This window comes from Crotalus tigris, unplaced genomic scaffold (genome assembly GCF_016545835.1).
Source record: "Crotalus tigris isolate CLP2741 ecotype Arizona unplaced genomic scaffold, ASM1654583v1 scf7180000018585.330925593:3314079, whole genome shotgun sequence".
In the NCBI taxonomy this organism is placed as follows: Eukaryota; Metazoa; Chordata; class Lepidosauria; order Squamata; family Viperidae; genus Crotalus; species Crotalus tigris.
In genome coordinates, this window is record NW_024097088.1 from 643498 (window position 1) to 665404 (window position 21907).

The 21907-nt window shown below is 42.2% G+C and overlaps 1 long non-coding RNA gene across 1 annotated transcript; it reads right to left on the minus strand.

The window, feature by feature from the left end:
* Positions 1-11236: 11236 nt before the first annotated feature.
* On the minus strand, positions 11237-18484 carry LOC120313123. The gene is made up of 3 exons (XR_005558063.1): positions 18383-18484; positions 15704-15893; positions 11237-11351 (listed from the first exon to the last, which is right to left on the minus strand). It is a non-coding gene; the product is annotated as an uncharacterized LOC120313123 (long non-coding RNA).
* Positions 18485-21907: the final 3423 nt, after the last annotated feature.

Genomic DNA, 21907 nt, shown 5'->3' on the forward strand with positions numbered 1-21907 from the left:
TTGATGAATTTTCTCTCCCCCCACCCCGGCACACGATTCCTTAAAAAAAAAAAAAAATCTAAAAGGAAGTGCAACCGTTAGTTCATCTTTCATTTTCACACCTCGCTTTCCCCTGATGTCTTTTTTTTAAACCACCTCCATCCTTTCTTTCTGATTTTGTGATCACTCTTCCCTGGCTTGGAAAAAACGAGGAAGCTCTGGCATTTTTCATCCTTTTTTCCTCCCCAGCTGTAATTATGGCTCTCCCCAGCTCTTTGCCCTGCTCTTCAGCGTCAAGTGGCCCCAAGTCAGGACACTTGTTGAAACGGAGAAGATAATTGTGCTCGTGTTGCTGCTGTGTAGCTCTGCGTTTGACCGACAATAATTGATTGTGACGGAGCATTGGATGACAGCATGCCAGAACATGTACTCCTGCGAGGCTGAGCAGGGCCGAGATGGATGGTTCACAGACCCCCATCCCACCCGATGGGGCAGGGAGTAAATTAATCAAGGCAGCTAGTTGGAAATCTGTTGGCTTAGCCTGAGTCCTTCACCAGACGTGCAGTCCTCAAGTTACAGCAGTTCATTTAGTGACCATTCAAAGCTGCAGCGGCACTGAAAAAAGTGACTTATGATGTTGTTTTTCACAGTTACGACCGTTGTAGCATCAAAAATTTAGACGTTTGGCAACCGACTTATATTTATGACGGTCGCAGTGTCTCGGGATCATGGGATCCACTTTTGCAACCTTCCGATAAGTAAAGTCAACGGCAAAAACCAGATTCACTTCACAACCGTGTTACTAACTCAACAAGTGCAGTGATTCGCTTAAGAACTGTGGCAAGAATAGTCTGTGGTGGCATCTAAGACAGGTGCGGTTGCACCCAAGAGTTGCTACTATATGTATCAGCAGATACGTCCTGGATGGTCATTCAGGATCTCCATTCGGGTTATGAGGTGCTCTGCTCCCAGATTCAGCCTCTCTGGAAACCCCTGGTGTGTGTTTCAAGCGGTGAATTAAATAAACAACGAACGGAAGCTTTTAAAATATTCATTCAGGTGAAAACATCTTGCAAAAGTAGACAGGAAGACCAGATCTTGTTCCCGTTGCATTGAGTCTTATTTTTTTTCCACATTCCTAAGAGAACTTCCACTGAGAATTCAGCTCTGGAGAAAATATAGCAGAAATTCCGTTAATAAATTTTACAAGGCAAGATGAGAGCCATGGGGTCATGAAGAGCTTAAAAACAAAACAAAAAACAAACCTCAAGGTATTATTATCAAACAGGTTTTGATGCAGGCCTGTCCTTGTATTTCTCCCCCCCCCCACAGATAATTTGGATGCAAAATCCAAGCCTCGTTTCAGTGCAGGCACCCAGCCCTTAGAATTTCAAGAAGGGGATTCTTCCTGGCTAGGAGAACGTTTAAAATTACTTCTCAAAGCAGTCTGCCCAGGAACTTGAAATTGAATTTACACAGTCTTGAAAACATTAGCGAGCATAAATCAGTTCAATTTTTAAAGGCCCCCCTCCCTCCTCCCCATCCCAAATGGGTTGCCTTTGCTCATTTCACATGGAAGGTTTCCAAAATTCTGCCAGCACTTTTGGAAAAATCTCAATAACTTTGGAGAAAGAACAGTTTTTTTTTCATAGCAGTGTCAAGTTACCCAGTTCGCTTTCCTTCCCCCTCTCCACCTCCCCCTCCCCCCAGGACACCGGCCTCTGATAAACATGGAGCAGAGGTAGGGAAATTACTTCATTTTATCGTGTCTCTATCAATTACCGACATCTTGACACCCATTTCTTCTGCCAGCAAATTCCCCCCCCCCCGCCCTTCCACAAACAGATTTCTTTTAAAACTCTCCGAAAAACCCTCCAAATCTTGCATTCTTTCTCTCCCCCCCCCAACCATCCTTTCCTGCAAAAGGGAAAAAAAACTTGTAATGGAGAGGATAAATGTATTGGTAAAAAAATTATTGAATAGCTTGGCTTTTGACCCATTTGTTCAGGAATGACGCCAGATCTGTATTTCCAAGATGTAAGGTCTTGGCTTAGATTTTGTAGATATACAATAGATATATGTGTGTGCCCCCCAAGTGCCACACCCTGGCTGACCTCCAGCACAATCTCGGAGAGAGGAAATCATCTACAGAGATTTGATGGCCTCGTTGGATTAGCCCGTGTTCCCCAATGTTCAGGTGTTTATACTTCCACTTCAGTTAATCTGTTTCAGATATCTGGAGGTGTATCATTGCAAATACAATCTGGATGGCTGTCTGGATTAGCCCAGCAGGATTCTGGTTGGTTGGCTTGAATGCAAAAGGAAAAAAATATACGTTAAAAAAATGCGTGGCGGATTTTCATTCGCAGCCTTCTCGGTCCTAGATAGGTTTCATCTCAACTGTGTACAAAACCCACAATTTCTGAAACAAAATTGTCTTTTCATGTAAATTTTCTGAGTGACATTCTTCCTGGCACACATTTCTTTGATGTAGACATTTTTTTTAAAGCAAGAACTTTTATTCAAGTTTGCTAGCCTGTTTAAAACTACTCAATATTTTTTCTTCTAGTGGTGACCCCACAATGACCATTATAATTATCTGTTGACTCCACAATGACCATTGCAATCTTCTCTTGACCCCACAGTGACCATTGCAATCTTCTGTTGACTCCACAATAACTATTACAATGATGGTGAAGGTTCGTGCTCTGAGCTTGTGGGTTGGTTTCCAATGTTTCATTACAAGGTTAGGTAACATCTTCAGTGGAATTTAGGGGTTCAGGACCGCCTAAACTCTGCTAAAGATGTTACCTAGCCTGGTAACGAAATGTTCAGAAACCAATTCACAAACTCAGAGAATGAATCTCCATCCTCACCCTACACCCAAGCTACAGATATTTGCCACTACTGCAAACCAATACAATCTTGTTGACCCCACAATGACCATTGCTATCTTCTGTTGACCTCACAATGACCATTGCAATCTTTTGTTGACCTCACAATGACCATTGCAATCTTCTGTTGACCTCACAATGATCATTGCAATCTTCTGTTGACCTCACAATGACCATTGCAATCTTCTGTGGAACCCATAATGACCATTGCAACCTTCCCACCCATGATATTGCATGACCATTCTCCACTTGCTCTGGGAAGAGTATCCCACCCACCCTATTCTTGGTACCACGACCCAACTCAAATAAGTCTGTTTGTGCAGGTTTTTATTTTCATTTTAAGGAGTCCCTTGGAAGTAGTGATGTATGTCAATTGGAATGCATAATGGAGAACATCTTTGTCCATAAGTATGTTGGTGTGGGTGCATGCACACCGAAAGCCCACCCACCACAATTACTTTAAAAGGAAGGGGAAACCAGCATGAGACCGCTTTCCCTTCTTAATTTAACCCTTCACTTTTCAAATGTCTGCCTCTGGTGCCATAAAATATCTAGTTTTGGATATGAAGTTACCAACAACTCCCTTGTGGCACCATATCCCTCTAGATGGTTAGCCCTCTTGTGTTGCCAAATGCCTTTTTACAAGGCTGTTATTAACATTACACATTTCATGGGTGACTGAAGACACTCAATCCTCCCCATTGATGTTTTACAATACACAGGGGGCCATTATTAATAGCCTAGTAAAATAATACTCAATCTGTAGTTATCTTAACTCAGAGGCCAGTAAGACATGGGCGAAAGAGAAAACAGGTTTGGAGCCAAGGTTTTCTTAAGTCCTTTGGAATGTACAGCCTTAAAAAAAATAAATAAAAACGAAAGGCAAGAAAAATTAAATATTAAGGATTGTTGGGGGAAGGTATTATATGAGGCAACGGGGGATCTTACTGTCTTTCTAGTGGACATGTGAAAATAATTCTAAAGCAGACTAAAGAACAAAGGGCACAGATGAAAGTCCAGTTCTGGGGTTGAACTTCAAATCATATTATCCAAAGCCCAAACAAACCAGACTTTTTTTTTATAAATAACTAATTCATAAATAATTTGTAGTAATAATTTTTCTCTGTTGATGTTTGTCTTTCCTCTATTGTTTCATTATTTTAAACCCTAATTTAATTTTAAGGTTATATTTTTTTTTACATTGTTTTACTTATTGGTTATATTATATTATATTATCCCCCTACCCTCTCTTTGAGAGAGTTGGGCAGTTTAAAAATATGAAATATTAATAATAAATAAAGCATACAAGACACGGTCAAAAGTCCAGTTCTGGGCTGGAAGTCCAAACTGTATTATACAAAGCTCTCGTCTGACCAGGTGCAAACAAACCAGACTTTATATTTTTTTTAATACATAACTTTTTAAATAATATTTCCCCTCCTTTTGATGCTTGTCCTTGTACTGTAAGTTTAAAATGTTCAACCCTAATTTAATTTTTAATTGTAATGTTCATTTTTCTATGTTGTCTTATACTTATCGATTATATTGTGTTATATACCACCCTGAGCCTTTCTTTGAGCAAGATGGGCGGTTTAGAAATAGCAAATATTAAAAATAAATAAACAAACAAACAAATGCCTGATTCATCCTGATCAACGGCATCTTCTTCCTTTATCATTAGACCATTGCCACGTATAAGAATCACGATTTAGCACGGTCCCTTCAAACTGCAGCGCGTCACCCGAGTTTTCAATATCTACGATGGGCTTTACAAGGTTATTAGAGAATTTGTTTTCTCTTTCCTTTACAGATGGGGAAGCTGGGCAGTGATAGATGAGCGTGCCCATTTTATTTATTCAACAAACAGTTCCAGATGTGATTTCATCACTCACCTAATGACACTCTAAACCTGCTGTTAGACCTTTGCAGTCACCTCCTGGCAAGATTTTTACGTTGCTGGTCTTCCGTTCTAACGGCTTGGGAAAGACTGGAATTTGCTGGGGAACAATGCAATGGATTATTTGCATCGCTTGCATTGCTGGAAAGGCAACAACAACAACAACAACGTGGCGGTAACTGGAGACAAGCAGAAGAGAAGGGAAAGAACTGGAGAAGGCAATAACATACCAAGACCTGCAAATAGAAATAGAATGACCGTGGCAAAAGAAAGCAAAGATAGCACCAATAGTGATAGGTGTCTTGGGTGCAATCCTGAAACAGCTGGAGCATCACTTGAACACCATGGGCACTGACAACATCACCATCAGTCAATTGCAGGAGGCAGCTTTACTTGGAGCAGCTGATATCCTGCAACGATATCTGTAACACTATCAAACATCAACATCTGCCTATCCCAGGTCCTTGGGAAGGACTCGATAGGTGGATAAAAATGCCAAATCCCAGTCTGAACATCTGGCTGACTGTGTGATAAACCATAATCATCAAAGCAAGCGGGAATTCGTCAGCTGCTGCAAGGTTTATTCTCATGCCTGTCCATTCCTCATCTAAACTAAGCATTGCGTGAACATCCATTCCCACCTTTCCGTCTAAATTTTAAATTCCTTTAACTGGTCTTTGTAGGACTCCAAGACCCATGCCATTTTTCTTGCTCTTCTCTGCACTCTTTCCTGCTTCTGAACATCCTAGTTCAGGGGTCTTCAGACTTGGCCCTCTTATGATTTGTCAGCATGTCCACAAGTCATAAAAGGGCCAAGTTTGAAGACCCCTGTCCTAGTTGTGTTATGGTGAGCAGAACTGAATACAGCATTTCAGGTGTGGTTTAACCAGTGCAACATAGAATGGTACTACTACGTCCAGTGATTTTGACACTATGTGAAAAGGACAACCAGTAGGGAAGGTGGGTAGATTCAGCTACAGCAGCAATTGGTGTGCCATTGGAAGACTTGAAGGTCCAGGTTTTGGGGAAGATGGTTGTGGAGGAAATCTAGCTATCTATAGGATCCTCGGTGTTCTCTGAACTTGGTGGTTTTCCTGCAGATGTTTCATTATCCAACTAGATTACATCATTAGTGAGATACACATATTGTCTTCTAGTTATGTTGACCTGATGGTCCATAATCAATCAGTCAATCAATCAATCCAGCTGTGGATTATTTGCTTTGAAACATCATTTTTTAAAAATGGATTTTCACCCATGGGGAAACCTTCCACGAGTGTCTTCAGAGGCTCCAAGTAGCCATGATCATTTAGACTGAGAAACCTGAAACTAACCCAAAGCTAAGTAGGACTTCTAGGCTGACCGAGATCTCTCCTTTCTCCTGCTCCCGAATTCTTATTTAAGAAAGCAGCGTTCATTTTGCTCTTTTCCTAGCACACGCTGCTAGGTCTGACAATATTTTGAAATTCAGTTCAGCCGCTGCCCTTGCAGGAATGAAAAGATTGATAGGTGAGGCCAAACCCGGCCAAGGAGGGTGAGGGAGAATGGAAAAGAAGGAAGAAACAAATGTATACCTGTGAAAGGAAATAACTCATGATAAACACCGTAGCATATAAAATAGTGTTGACACGGCTTTTCTGGAGGAAGGCCAGCCCTATGCTGGTGCTCTGTAGCTGCGAAAAATTAGACTGTTTCAGGCTGTAGACCAAAGTGAACAAGGTGTAGATTAATGGATTAAAGGAAGCCATTTGATGGAGTATAAGTGAACCTGCTTTAATCAGGCCAGCATATAATTCAGAAATCATTTCAATGAGACAGAGTAAGAAAAATGGCATTGAGAAAGAGTTGCTTGACCCTTTACAGACAAAGAGAAAGCCGTGCTCACAAAGACAAAGCCTTGGTAGAAACACATTTGGAATTCTGCATCCACGTTTGGGTTACCAAAACAATATAAAAAAGATGTTGAGACCCTGGAAAGAGTGCAGAGAAGAGCAACAAAGATTATTAAGGGGTTGGAGGCTAAAACTGACGAAGAACAGTTTTAGGAATTGGGTATGTCTAGTCTAGTGAAAAGAAGGATTGGGGTGACATGATAGCAGTGTTCCAACATTTGAGGGGCTACCACAAAGAAGAGGAGGTCAACCTATTCTCCAAAGCACCCAAAGGCAGGACAAGAAGCAACTTGTCCTGCCTTTGGGTGGAAACTAATCAAGGAGAGAAGCAACCTGGAATTAAGGAGAAACTTCCTAACTGTGAAAACAATTGATCAGTGGAACGACTTGCCTTCAGAATTTGTGGGTTCTCCATCACTGGTGGCTTTTAAGAAGAGACTGGACAGCCACTTGCTTGGGATGGTACAGGGTCTCCTGTTTGAGCAGATGGTTGGATTAGAAGACCTCCACATTCCCTTCCAACTCTGTTATTCTATGTTCTATGATAAAACCTGGTGGTAGGCTTGCTTTATATTATATAATGCCAAACGCAGCAGGTTGGAAATGTAGTAAGATAAACCAAATGTAAATCAACCTTAGTTCCAATAATTGTTATCCACAATGCTTATGCTCTGTCTCTTCTTAAATAAGAAAGACAGCTAGGAAAATCTCATGTGCTCCACCAACTTTCATTTAAAGCTTTTGCCTCTTCTTGAAGACCAATCTTGAGTAGGTCTTCCTTATATGATCAGCTTCCTCTTTTAATTATGTTTCCACCCATTCATTTTCCCCCTCTCTCTTCTGCAGGGCTACCTAAATTAACATTCTTTGGCTGTCCTTCTGGTCCTACTATTGAAAGTTTGGCCTTGGGTGACACCAGAACTCAGAAAGGTTAACTAATGTTGCAAATATTTCTTATGAAGTCCTCTTGGTGAGAGCATTGCTGTCTGAGTGCTCCATGAGATCCAATTCACACTGACTTCTCCAGGTCACCAGACAAGTTACGGTCAAGAGGGCGAGCAGTTGAGTCATAGGCAAGAAGTTCTCAGAAGGTGCTCTAAGGCCAGCTGTAAAGAGCAGTGGGGGTTAGCACAAGTGTATAAAATAATGGGTTTTAGAAGTGTATGCTAATAAGTATTACTCTCTTGAGAGGATGGGAAGGTTGTCTGAAGTGGTTAAAGAACCTTGGAGATCTTATCTTGCAGATCAGGATCCTTCATCAATTCGTGGGCTCCTGAAGGTCAGGCAAGAAGCAACAGTTGGAAACTAATCAAGGAGAGAACCAACCTAGAACTAAGGAGAAATTTCCTGACCGTGAGAACAATTATCCAGTGGAATGACTTGCCTCCAGAAGTTGTGGCTGCTCCATCACTGGTGGCTTTTAAGAAGAGATTGGACAACCAATCTGTCTGGAATGATATAGGGTCTCCTGTTTGACCAAGGGGTTGGACTAGACGACCTCCAAGATCTAACTCTGTTATTCTGTTATTTTAATTTCAAGTCTTCCTCCATATGTTCTCAAGCCTTCATGTCCTAGTGGTGCTGTGTCCTTTCTCTTTCTGTCTCTCTTTCAGAGAACAAGAGTGGTTCATTAGACTCATAAATCCTAGGAGAAAGGAAGCCTCTTTGAGAGCTGTGAAGCACAAACACACAGCAGTGGGAGCACCTGCAAATTAGCCAGCTGTGCTTTTCCAGGCAGTTTTGTTGAAGGAGAGAATTATAAAGAGCAATGAGTGTATATCAAGTGGAAGTCGGGTCATAAAGCAATGCTTCGCTGACTTGGGTTTTCTTACAAGGATGGTTTCAGGTCGAAAAACTCAAGTAAAAATCCTCCAAAGCTTCTATGGAGGTGAGAGAGGCCACTGCTGGACCTCTGGTGCCGTCCAGCAAGATTCTGCCCATGTCCTTATCTCTTTCAAGGAGAAAATAACAGCTTCTTTTCTACAGATGTTTCAAGCAATGGAGGACTGACAGTTTAACCCTTCCTTCCTTCCTTCCTTCCTTCCTTCCTTCCTTCCTTCCTTCCTTCCTTCCTTCCTCTTCCCTCCCTCTCCTTCCTTCCTTCCTTCCTTCCTTCCTTCCTTCCTTCCTTCCTTCCTTCCCTCCCTCCCTCCCTCCCTCCCTCCCTCTCTCCCTCCACAGATCCTTTGGATATGTTCCCCAGGGCCCAGCCCAGTGATGGGCTGGGCCCTTAAATACTTCTTGATTATTATGGATGCTCTGACAAAAGTCAAAGTGGCCGGCAAACTCCATTTGGTGAATAAATGGAAACCATTGCCAGAGTTAATTATATTATATTAGGAGAAAAATTCAGCTGCTGCTAATCAACCTTATAATGCCCTATCTGGGAAAAAAAAAATATTTCCATCTACTTTTATCATTCCATTTACAATCCAGGGCTTAGTATCATAAAAAAATGCTTTAACAAAGTCTTATGTCTTATTTTATTTTTATTTTTTTTTTAAAAAAGAGCAGAGCTCGCTTCACCAAATGGGTTTATAGCTCTCTGGATTTCCCTAGGGGAAAATTTCTTGCTGGCTAGACACAGCACCTTAAACAGTCTGCCAACTTTTTAAGAGTTCTTTTTTTGGCTTCCCCCCCCCTTTCCTAGCAGCAGCCAGGGTTCCAGATCAGGCCTCGTGAGGAACAAAGTGTAAAATTAATCAATGGATTGATATACTGTTTAGAATAAAAACATCCTAAATCCTGGCTCCTTCCAGCCAAATGAATGTGAGAGCCTGGTTGAAATGTAATTTAGTTTGTTCCTTAGCTGCCTGTTGATTTCCTCCCCCCCCCTTCTCTCTTTTTCTAATTTGTTTTTTTCTCTTTGCCTCATATTAAGTCTCCTTCTGTCTGGTGTGGCTTAACCCTTGAAGGTCAAGGGAGGACCAGAAGCTGGCCTTCATGGGCATAGAGTTAAATAATTTCTTCTGTTGGAATTAGAAAGAACGTTGACCTATACACAGAGCAATTACCTGAAAGAGGTCAATGGCAGCTCTCAAAACAGATCTGGCTTTTGAAGTTATTTTGGATAACAGAATAACAAGAGTTGGAAGGGACCTTGGAGGTCTCCTAGTCAAACCCCTTGCTCAAGCAGGAGACCCTATGCAATTTGAGACAAGTGGCTGTCCAGTCTCTTCTTAAAAACTTCCAGTGTTGGAGCACCCACAGCTTCTGGAGGCAAGCCGTTCCACTGGTTGATTGTTCTTACTGTCAGGAAATTTCTCCTTAGTTCTAGGCTGCTTCTCTCCTTGATCAGTTTCCATCCGTTGCTTCTTCTCCTGCCTTCTGATGGTTGGAGGGCTTTGAGGGACTGGATGTCAGACTTTGCTTCTCTGAGACATGGGCAGGAGAAGAGAAAGATGGACATGTTTATGGAGATTCTCAGTCATCCAGGTGATGATTGAGCCAGAGGTGCTTTTTCAAAGGGCAACTGGACTTTGTTTCAAGAAGGATGGACAGTCTTCTCTCTTTTGCAAGACAGATGGTCCAGTGGACACACCATGTCTAATCATCCTTAGATATCCTGGGCTAAAATGTGTAGCCTTTTTAGTTCTACTGGCTGAGCTCTTTCTCTTAAAACTGCAGAATTCTGCAGCGTGGAAAGGAACGCCTTGACTAAGAAAGGTAGTTATGGGAAGTAGATTTTTCTGGGCCTAACTGACCTGTGAACATACATCTTCTAGCATCCAACATCTCAATTATTGTCACCAAATATGTAAAAATCCGTGCATAGGGCAGCTACGGTGGTACCTCTTCAGCTGTAGTCCATTAGGAAATCATATTTTAATTCCTGTTTAATTACAATTCAATTACACTCATTCATTACTAGTAATCCTAAGTGGGGCAAAAAAAAAAGGGCTACATTGAAAATTAATGAAAATGCTAGCAAGGTTCATTTGGAAATCACACAATAATTCCAATTTAATTATATTGCAATTACCTCCACTTATTGTAAAGAGAGGTATATGAATAATCTAGGTCGCTCTTCGGGAAATGCTGAATATTGCCCTTTTTTAAACGAAAGACTGCTGAACTCAGCTAATTGTGGCCTTGAGGCAAATGGAGTCGCCTAAAAGCCTGAAAAACATCACAACCACCATCCCTGCATCAAGCTGGATAGATGGGTAGAAGGATAGATGGGTGGATGGGAGGAGAGATAGATTTGATATATTGTGGACTTTCCATCTGAACATTCAGAGGAGTTGCTTTGAACCTGATAACCTGATTCTACACCATTAAGGTTGCAACTCAGCAAAGGGAGTAGTAATTAACTCAAAAATCACAGGACATGTCTTCTGGACACACAATTCTGTCCACGTATAACCCCTATGAACCTATAGTGGACTTCAGTCTTGGGTTTCTGAACAATTCGTCTTTAGTTCTAAGTTGCTTCTCTCCTTGATTCTTAGGGATCCTTACGGAATTCTTAGGGAATTCATAGGGATCAGGTTGGTAATTCCTGTACATGCTTCAGGGAAGAGGTAATCAAGCTGTGTATCTTGCCTTTTCTGGATTATCTTTCCTTCAGTATCCATAATGGAAGAACAAAGTCTTCTACAGGGTTGCTTCTGGGCTGAGATGCATTCGCTCAGATGTTCAGCTCGTTCCTCATTCTGGCTTCAGAAGATCAGCCCTAGAACAGCTGTCCTGTACACAAAAGAAAGAGTAAGCATTCTAGCTTCATCTTGCTTCATTTTTTTTACTTCCAACATTAGATCACCACACATCACTGAGCTGCACATTCAGGCATTTTCAAAAGAGGCTTATTATTTTGAACAGTGCAGGTGTATGGGGAAAAAGAGCTCCTAATTGCTGCTTTATGATAAGACTTGCCATGCTTAATTCTTTGATGCTCTATAGAAAGAATGTTCTGTCTCGTACTGTGATTATTACCAGGCCTGCTCTCTGCCTCGCTCAGTGCTGGATATTAATTAATTAAAGGTCTCTTCACCTCTCAAGAAACTCGAATTCCCATGAATTCCGATGATGGCTGATTTCTTTCAGAAGGAAGGCATCTCGTGGGATTTGCCATTAATATTAATCACCAGTGACTCATACATTCATAACCAGTTGTAAAGAAAACGCGCTTTGCCATAGCAACCTAAGGAGCGTGCTAACTTAACTTTTCTCATTTCAGCAGGAATGCCAAGCATTGGCGCAACAACAAAATGAGTGAAGGTAGGACCACATTGGAAGTCTTCTAGTCCAGCCCCTTCATCAAGCAGGAGACCCTATACTGTTCCAAACAAGTGACTGTCCAGATTCTTCTTTAAAAAACTTCCAGTGTTGGAACACCCACCAACTTCTGGAGGCAAGCCCTTCCACTGGTTAATTGTTCTCACTTCAGGAAATTTCTCCTTAGTTCTAGGTTGCTTCTCTCCTTGATTAGTTTCCATCCGTTGCTTCTTGTCCTGCCTTTGGGTGCTTTGGAGAATAGGTTGAACCCCCTCTTCTTTGTGGCAGCCCCTCAAATCTTTGAACACTGCGACCATGTCACTCCTCGTCTTTCTTTTCACTCAAATGGATTTACCCAATTCCTGCAACCGTTCCTTGTATGTTTTAGCTCCCAGGCCCCTCATCGTCTTTGTTGCTCTTTTCTGCACTCTTTCCAGAATCTCAACATCTTTTTTACAATATGGTGGCCCAAACTGGATGCAGATGCATTATTCTGTCTTTCTTTGCTTCCTCTCTGGGCATGATCTGGATTTTTTTCCAGGCTGAGCCAATAGCCCTAGTTGAAGGAGCTGTACCCACAAAAAAAAAAAAAAAAAATCACGTCTACATTTTTCTTAATGGCTGCTGCATATTCCCTGCATAACAACACAACCGAGAATGCTTTCCGGAGAGAAAAGCAATTTTAGAGGTAATTGGGCTGGCGGTTTCCCATGCCTTCAGTGATACTAATTTAATATGTAACAGGAACTTAAAAACTAATCAATAATGCAACAGAGCTCTCAATCAGCTGAGATACTGTTTGGCTTCACTGGAAAAAAAAATGTAAGTGGTTCATCTCTGATGACAGCCTTATATTTATTTTAAAGCATGGCTGAAACATTATCTGTGGCTGTATTGTCACTATCAATGGTTTTGGGATAAAAATAACAACTCAGGCCAGCAGTTGGGGAGAGAAAGGAGTGGAAGTCTGGTCTGGAAAACCTATTCATATTTCATTACAAGCTACAAGAGCTGGCAGGGCATTGAGTAGCCTTAGAGAATACTAGCTTAAGCGGGTGGGCTTTTGGTTCAATGCTGTCTACTCGAAGAACCACCAGAGGTGGTTTAAGCAAGGGGTAGCAAGACTGAGAAGAAAACTGGAAGGGGGGCCTGAGAGAATTGGAGACAATCATTTTGATAAAAGGAGACTGATCAGGGGTATGATTGGACTTTTATGGTAACTGAAGGCATATCTAGAAGAGAAGCAAAAGTTTTGGTCACCACGATATAAAAAAGATGCTGAGATTCTGGAAAGAGTGCAGAGAAGAGCAAAAAAATGAATAGGGGGCCGGAGGCTAAAACATACGAAGAATGGATATATCTAATCTAGTGAAAAAAAGGACGAGAGGTGACATGCTAGCAGTGTTCCAATATTTGAGGGTCTACTACAAAGAAGAGGGGGGTCAACCTATTCTCCAAAGCATCTGAAGGCAGGACAAGAAGCAACGGATGGAAACTAATCAAGGAGAGAAGCAACCTAGAACTAAGGAGAAATTTCCTGATAGAATAATTAACCAGTGGAATGGTTTGCCCTCAGAGGTTGTGGGTGCTCCATCACTGGAGATTTTTAAGAAGAGACTGGACAGCCATTTGAACCGCTTCAGCAGTTCTCCTAGATCAATGTTCTCAACCTTGGCAACTTGAAGATGCGTGGACTTCAACTCCCCCAAAACCCCATATTGGCTGGGGAATTCTGGGAGGTGAAGTTCACGTGTCTTCAAGGTGTCAAGATTGAGAACCACTATGCTAGAGGATAAACCCTGGAGTAATGGTTTCAGAAAGACAGATTCAAACTGAATAGCAAAACTAATGTCCAAATGGAAATCACATGTCAATAATCCTCTGGTGAGGGCTACAACAGGGGTTCATATAGGGTAGCAAGAGAAACTAGCAATGGGCACTGATTCTTGGCTTGTTTTCTCTGAAACTATAAGCCAGAGAGCCATAAAGCAAGGTGATTTGAAGGAGCGCCCAACCTGGGTTTAAAGAGCGTCATGTAAAACAAACCTCCCAGTGATTGGAGTGTCAAATTAGTATCAAACTATTTTAAGAAGTCTGCTTACATAGGCTCAGGATATCTTCAGCACGTTAAGAGCTTCTCTCCCTCACCTGCTCTCTGCTCTCTACAATATGAACATGGGTTATGTTGCAGCTTCAGCTGCTTTGCATCATCCTACTGTCTTCTGGATTTCTCTACTCAACCACGAGATGACTTTGGATCAATTACTCTCAGCCCAATTTATCTCAGGGGCAGATAAAATTGGGGGGGGGAAGTCATCCTTCCCTTGATTTGTGTTATTGAACAAGAGGTTGGGGATTGCAATAAGCAACTGTAACAGAAGCATAGTTCCCCACCACCCAGGTTGGGCAGCTTTTGTTTGCTGTGATACATCTCCACTGGGAATTCTATCTTGTCTCCTTCTTAAAAAACTGAAATCAGCAGCTCTTGTTGGTTCTTAGCTTCCCATTTCTCGTTTGCAGAGGACAGAGAAGCCAAGTGTCCTGGTTTATGCAGCAAGATAAACAAACCACAGATGGTGTTCCGAGATTGTTTTGATGTTTTGGGCAGGGAAAGACCATTTTTAGAATTCTGGCTTGCTGTGAAACGAGAAGGTGACATCTAGCTCCTTTCGAGAGAATGCAAGAGGCCAATGGCCTGCTTTAATAGTCACTCCCGAGCTAAAGCCAATCTTTCTTCATATGAAATTCTTGCAGGTTTATGAGAAGTAAGTATAAGGGGATGCCACAAAGAAGAGCCAAGCTATTCTCCCGAAGGCAGAACAAGAAGCAAAGGATGGAAACGAATCAAGGAGAGAAGCAACCTAGAACTAAGGAGACACTTCCTGACAGTGAGAACAATTAACCAATGGAACAGCTTGCCTTCAGAAACTGTGGGTGCCCCATCACTGGAGGCGTTGATGAAGAAGAGATTGGACAACCATTTGTCTGAAATGGTATGGATTCTCCTGCTCAAGCAGGGGGTTGGACTAGATGACCTCCAAGGTCCCTTCCAACTCTGTTATTCCATGTTCTATGGTTTTTCTGGGCTAACCTCAAACTTGCAAGTGTAAAGGTACAAAATTCCCAGCACTACTTCTGAGCATCTGATCGATTAGGGTGAGTCCTCCCTAAATTTCTGCTCCTGACCATTAAGTCACTGAGAAGTCCTGCCTCTCCTCTCTGATTGTTTCCTAGGTACCATCTTTTCCTCTCATCCCTCAAGGTTCATTCACATGTTCCATTACACTACCCTACATTCCTAGGGTTTCCTGATGTTTTCTGTCCAAATACTAACCAGTTCTGATGCTGCTGCTTTCTTTTGGTAGGAATCCTTGGAATAGTTTTGTTGATGCCTTCACCACATTAGAGGACCCCATAATGGCATTAGACCCATGTCCCCCCCCCAAAAAAAACAACAACAAAATATCAGGTGTTAAATCCGTTTCCCAAAAGACTTCAAGTTTTGCTTCATCGAGCACAATATCACAGACCTAAACATGAGAGTATAAATAAGTTTAAATTCGCTTTAATTAAAATATGACCAATTTTGCTAGTTTATATTACTCAAATGATGGCTGCAAATATGGTATAATATACAGACCGGGCAAAAGAAAGAAGAGGCCAACGGCAGACATTGCAAAACAAAAAACAAAAAACTGTAAGATAATTCTTTCAATGAAGTATCTCTTTAGAAGATAAGTCAAATACTTTACTTTATCTCTGCTTAGCAGTGAGATTCCTTAATGAGGCTTAGTTACACTTCAGCCTAATTTTTCCTTCCTTACCAGACTTAACAGCACGGCTGTAAATGAAAGGCTATTTCCATCTCCTCCACTTCTTCACAAACTGATTTGGAACACGGTGGACATTTTAATTTGTTTAATTGACGGCGAGTCTTAAAGCTGGTTTCTGCTGTTTGGCATTCATTTTATGCAGGATTCATTCTTGGGAGAAGAATGAAGCTCTTTCTCCATCCTAAGATAGGAGATCACGGGAAAGAGAGGGAAAACATCTCTGTAAAACCTTAGATAACCTCTTCCAATTGATCCAGAGATAAAGAGATCAGCTGTTTAACCTAAGCTCAAGATAAGGTCCAATAAAACAAGATAAAGCTGGCATCTGCCAACTCAGGAGCCTCCCTCCATTTGAAGGAGCTGCCACAAAGAAGAGGAAGAGGTCAACTTATTTTCCAAGGCACCAGAAGGCCAGACAAGAACCAATGGATGGAAACTCAAGGAGAGAAGCAACCTGGAATTAAGGAGAAAGTTACTGTCAGTGGGTACAATCAACCACTGGAACAGCCTGCCTCCAGATGTTGTGGGTGCTCCAACATTGGAGGTTTTTAAGAAGAGACTACACAGCCACTTGTCTGAAATAGTATAGGCTCTCCTGCTTGAGCAGGGGACTGGACTAGAAGACCTCCAAGGTCCCTTCCAGCTCTATTCTATTCATTTGTACGGAACAATACACAGGAGTCGAAGGATTTTTGTACATTAAGTGCCCTCAGATTTGGGTTGACTTTTGGTGATCAAATAGATGGGCTTTCTTGAGCAATAACAAAACAAGTTGGAAGGGACCTTGGAGGTCTTCTAGTCAAACCTCTGGTTCAAGCAGGAGACTCTATACCAGTGGTTCTCAACCTTTCCTTCACCACGGACCCCCTTTAAATATCATTTGTGGCCATGGACCATGGCCACGGAACCCAAGAGTGAAAATTTAAATCATAACATTTCTTCAAGCTATTGTGACCCCTCCCGTGACGACATGGCACCCTCCTCCCAGAGGTCCACAGATCACAGGTTGAGAACTACTGCTCTATAACCATTTGACAAATGATTGGTTGTCCAATCTCTTCTCAAAAACCTCCAGTGATGGAGCACCCACAACTTCTGGAGGCAAGCCGTTCCATTAGCTAATTGAATACAAGTTTGTTGTTGTTGTTAATTGCGAAGTTGTGTCCGACCCATCGCGACCCCATGGACAATGTTCCTCCAGGTCTTCCTGTCCTCTACCATCTTCTGGAGTCCATTTAAGTTCACACCTACTGCTTCAGTGACTCCATCCAGCCATCTCATTCTCTGTCGTCCCCTTCTTCTATTGCCCTCAATCTTTCCCAGCATTAGGCCCTTCTCCAGTGAGTCCTTCCTTCTCATTAGGTGGCCAAAGTATTTGAGTTTCAACTTCAGGATCTGGCCTTCTAAAGAGCAGTCGGGGTTGATCTCTTCTAGGACTGACCGGTTTGAATGCCTTGCAGTCCAAGGGACTCGCAGGAGTCTTCTCCAGCAAGTTACTCTACGGTGAATGTGTGTTTCAGACGATAACACAAAAGGGTGGCACTGGATTAGATCGTAAGAAGCGCACCAGCAAGGATCAAAGCTGCTGCGGGGGAATTTGTGTCGGGAAAAGAAAAACAATGGAGGAATCCTACTGTGTAAATAATCTGCCATGAAGGAAGATTGCCCGTTGTTAAAAACTCGGGTGTTATCGCTGATCTCTAAAGAAAGCATTAACATTAATTTGGGAGTTTATCCGAAGATTCCCTTTTTCATGTAGTGGTTGTTGTAAGCTGTAATGAGCTCCTCAACAGGGTACATAAAAAAGATCTAAAGATTCCATCATCCATCACACTACAACGTGACAATCATCTTGGGCAAGAGAGACTTTGGATTTGAAAGCATCTCACAGCTGGAGAGAAACAGTTCTGGGGAACATTGTAAATAACCTCTAAGCCACCTCTGAATTAAACGAATGTTTCCTTTTAAATTAAATTAAATTTTAAATTAAACGAATGCCTCCTTTTCTCTTGGGCACCAAATATATGAACCAATTAAAAAAAAAATACATACATTTTCTTCGAAAGACCTATGCCGAGTCTCCTTAATGTAAAGTAAATAAAATGAGGAAGGTAATAATAATAATAACAATGCAATGCCACAATGGAGACCAAAAGAGATGGGTGGCATGGCCAGTAATGGGGTATTTCAGCTTTAAGCAAATTTTTGCACCTGTAACTTGGAGAAATATAGCCATAGCACTTGAAAAATTACTCAGATGCTACAGAGTGCCATGAAAATTTATCTTGGAGATGATTTTATTGCATGGTTACACCAGCCAATTAAATCAATAAATCTTGACTGTCAGGGAGCTTGGCCTCATGCCAGGAAGAAATGAAATGCGCAGGATCGGTAAATAAAAGCTTTCTGACAACTCATTCCAGGAATTATTTAGCAGTCGAGTTCTTAAGTTGGGCTTTGTTAAGCCTCCTCTTCATCTCCTTCATTTATGTGCTTCCCCCTCCCGAAAACACAGAATTAAAAATTAAAAATCAGAAAGAGTTCCTGCTGTCTCCAGCTTTTATCAACATGCCTTCAGAGGAGCGATTAGGTTAACCAACACAGAGGCATCCATTAAAAGAAAAGGAAGGATAAGGGGAGGAAGAAATTATTCCAGCTGATATTACTCACCAAAGATTACAGGCTAATGGCACCTCGGATGAACTGTTTTTCTGCTACTTTTTGTTGCTGTTGTTTTGTTTTGTTCGGAGAAATGCAGAAAGTGGCAAAAATGATTGCAGCCAACTTCCCAGAATGAGAAGATTCTAGATTAAGGTAGCTTTTGATGTAAGCTGGTAAAGGAATAACAAAATGAGAGTTGGAAGGGACCCTGGAGGTCTTCTAGTCCAACCCCCTGCCCAAGCAGCAGACCCTGTCAGACAAACGGCTTCTTGAAAACTTCCAGTGAGGGAGCAGCCACAATTTCTGGAGGAAAGCCGTTCCACTGATAGATTGTTCTGTCAGGAAATTTCTCGTAGGTTATCTCCTTGATTAGTTACCATCCATAGCTTCTTGTCCTGCCTTCAGGTGCTTTGGAGAGCCAGTTTTGACCTCCTCTTCTTTGTGGCAGCCCCTGAGATATTGGAAGACTCTTCCGAGACAAAAAACTGGACGTCAGACCCCAAAGCTGAGTGTGGAGTATTTACATCAGACTTGGCCAGTAGGGAATATTCACACTTCCGTCTAATTTCAATCTTAATGCCGGGTGCTTGGCTGTCTTTCAAACCCTGGGGCAGCTAAGGAGACTTTCAGCTCCTCTAACAAGCTATAATACAGGCTCATCCATCCAGTCAAGCCTATCTCAAGTTTGATGGCAAAGCCAGATTTTCAGTGTTTTGTGAAAGTTTGGTGTGTGTGTGTGTGTGTGTGTGTGATGTTCCACAGGGTGGAAACCACAGCAGAAAAGTCTCTCCTACGAGATCCCAACAGGTGACATTCTCTCACAGAAGGGATCTGGAGCAGGCTTCTCCTGCTGGATCTAGCAAGGTAGGTAGACACCACTGTGAGGAGACAGTCCTGTAAGGACCCCATATGTCAGTTTTTCAGGTGGAACATGGGGTTTTGAGGTGCCCATTCTTGACTCAGCGGGTTCGAAAGAAGACTAAGAAAGCCTCCATAAGAAGCCCTCAGGCAACCGAGTTCAGAAAGCACCAAAGACCCCCTCAGACAAATGATTGTAAATCGAGGAGTACCTTATAAAGTGAGGAGAGCTTGTCTGGGTCAAAGCAAAGCCCCTTCTACTCTAGCATTGAATTCATTGTGTTTTTATGTGCTTTGTATTTTACACAAATGAAGGCAAGTATACATGTCACCACATTACAAAAAAGATGTTGAGACATTGGAAAAAGTTCAGAGAAGAGCAACTAAGATGATCAAAGGCCCGGGGACAAAAACATATGAAGAAGAGTTGCAGGATTTGGGTTTGGCTTGTCTAGAGAAAAGAAGGACTAGGAGTGACATGATAGCTGTGTTCCAATATTTGAGGGGCTGCCAAAAAGAAGAGGTGGGGGGTCAACTTATTTTCCAAAGCACCTGAAGGCAGGACAAGAAACAATGGGTGGAAACTAACCCAAGGAGAGAAGCAACCTGGAATTAAGGAGAAACTTCCAAACAGGGAGGACAATTGACCAGTGCAACAGCTTGCCACCAGAAGTTGTGGGTGCTTCATCCCTGGAGGTTTTTAAGAAGAGACTGGGCAGCCACTTGTCTGAAATGGTAGGTTCTCCTGCTTGAGTAGGAGGCTGGACTAGAAGACCTCCAAGGTCCCTTCCAGCTCTATTAGAATAATAGAATAGAATAATAACTTTATTGTCACTTTGAATGTACGCTAATCGGCATACATTAAAAAGAAATGTCATTCCCTACAGCCCTCAAAAGGGTGACCACTTCTGATACACACTACATAAGTATGACAAAAATAAATAAATACAGAATTATGCATATATCTACCTATATTATATGACACAGAGAAACAACAGTCTAGTTCGGGTTATGTCGATCCATCTGATTGATTGATTTCAAGATTGCTTCAACACCAGCCAATCACTGCAGTGGAAGTCCAGAACTAAGCAAGTGTTGGGGCTTAACAAAAAAAAAAACAGCCCCCCCAACAAAATCTTCTGGACCAGGAAGAAGAGGTCTATTGCCCCACTTTGCTGCAGATTAAGAATAACAGGTTACAATTGGCAAGGACAGATCTGCAGTCCCCTTAGCAACAGTAAGTTGGTCTATCCCCGGGTATTGCAAGAGCTCTCCTCCCGTCGATTTGCATCCGTTGCTTTACAGTGTTTGTTGGCAAGCAACTTCCCATTACAGATAATTCTCTGTCAGACCATCAAGCACACACGGGGCGATTACTGTAAAATTAATGGGTTGAAACTCAGTAAGAGCCATTTTATTGAGTTCTGCCTTGACAGGCAGACGGTGCAACATCCCAGCACCAGGGTGGAAAAGCTCGTCTCCATTGTAAAGGCCAGGGAGAGCCAATGGGCAGGGGAAGAGGGGTGGGTTCTAAGGCAGGGGTCTTCAAACTTGGCCCTTTTATGACTTGTGGACTTCGACTCCCAGAATTCCTCAGCCAGCGAGGAGTCTGGGAGTCGAAGTCCACGTCATAAAAGGGCCGGGTTTGAGACCCCTCCCAGAATTCCTCAGCCAGGCAGGCTGGCCTGAGGAATTCTGGGAGTTGAAGTCCACAAGTCATAAAAGGGCCAAGTTTGAAGACCCCTATTCTAAGGTGTGCACCATGGGCAGAGAAGTTTGGAGGCCCCTTAATGCAGAGAGATTTGCTTTAAAAAAAAAAGCTAGCTGGGTTTTAACAGGCTGCAGCATTTGAGTCGGTGGGAAAGACAGAGCTCCTACGTTAAAGGCTCTGGAAAGTCTACATTCTTAGTTGCAACTAAGGATTAATTTGGGCAAAGAATTTGAATCTTTCTCCCCCTTTCCAAGGTGGAGAAGATAGAAATTGTGGTACAAACAGAGGCAGTCCTCATTTAGCAACTACAATTGGGATTGGTGACTAGAAGCAGGGGGTTGGACTAGAAGACCTCCAAGGTCCCTTCCAATTCTATTCTATTCTATTCTATTCTATTCTATTCTATTCTATTCTATTCTATTCTATTCTATTCTGTTCTATTCAGTGGTGAGATTCAAATACCTGAACAACCAGTTCTCTGCGTGGATGCAGACTTGGGTAGATGCAGACTTGGGCCTCTGAAGCCTAGACTGGACTTCCGGAAGTGACATCCATGCACTTCCTGTGGGCTGTTCTAGGCCTGGGAGGCCTTACTCCTATTCTATTCTATTCTATTCTATTCTATTAAGCGAAACTGTAGCAATAAAGTAGAATATTTATAGCTCAGGGCTGAAATGATGAGTCCTTGCTGCTTGGTTGTTTTCTTGATGAAGTTACCTTGTTTGGTAACTTCATCAGTGCTAAAGTGGAACTGTGATTGTGCTTATGACCTAGCTTCACTTTTCTTCACTTTCCAGATCTGTGAAAGCTGTAAATGCAAAAAGTGCTCATAAAGTTCCTTTTTCCTCCAAGTCACAACTATGCACGGTTACTAAATGGAGGCAGTTGCTAAAAGGACTATTTGTAGAATGAACACCAGAAAACCTGGGGTTGTTTTAAGTCTAGGACAAACACGAGATCATAAA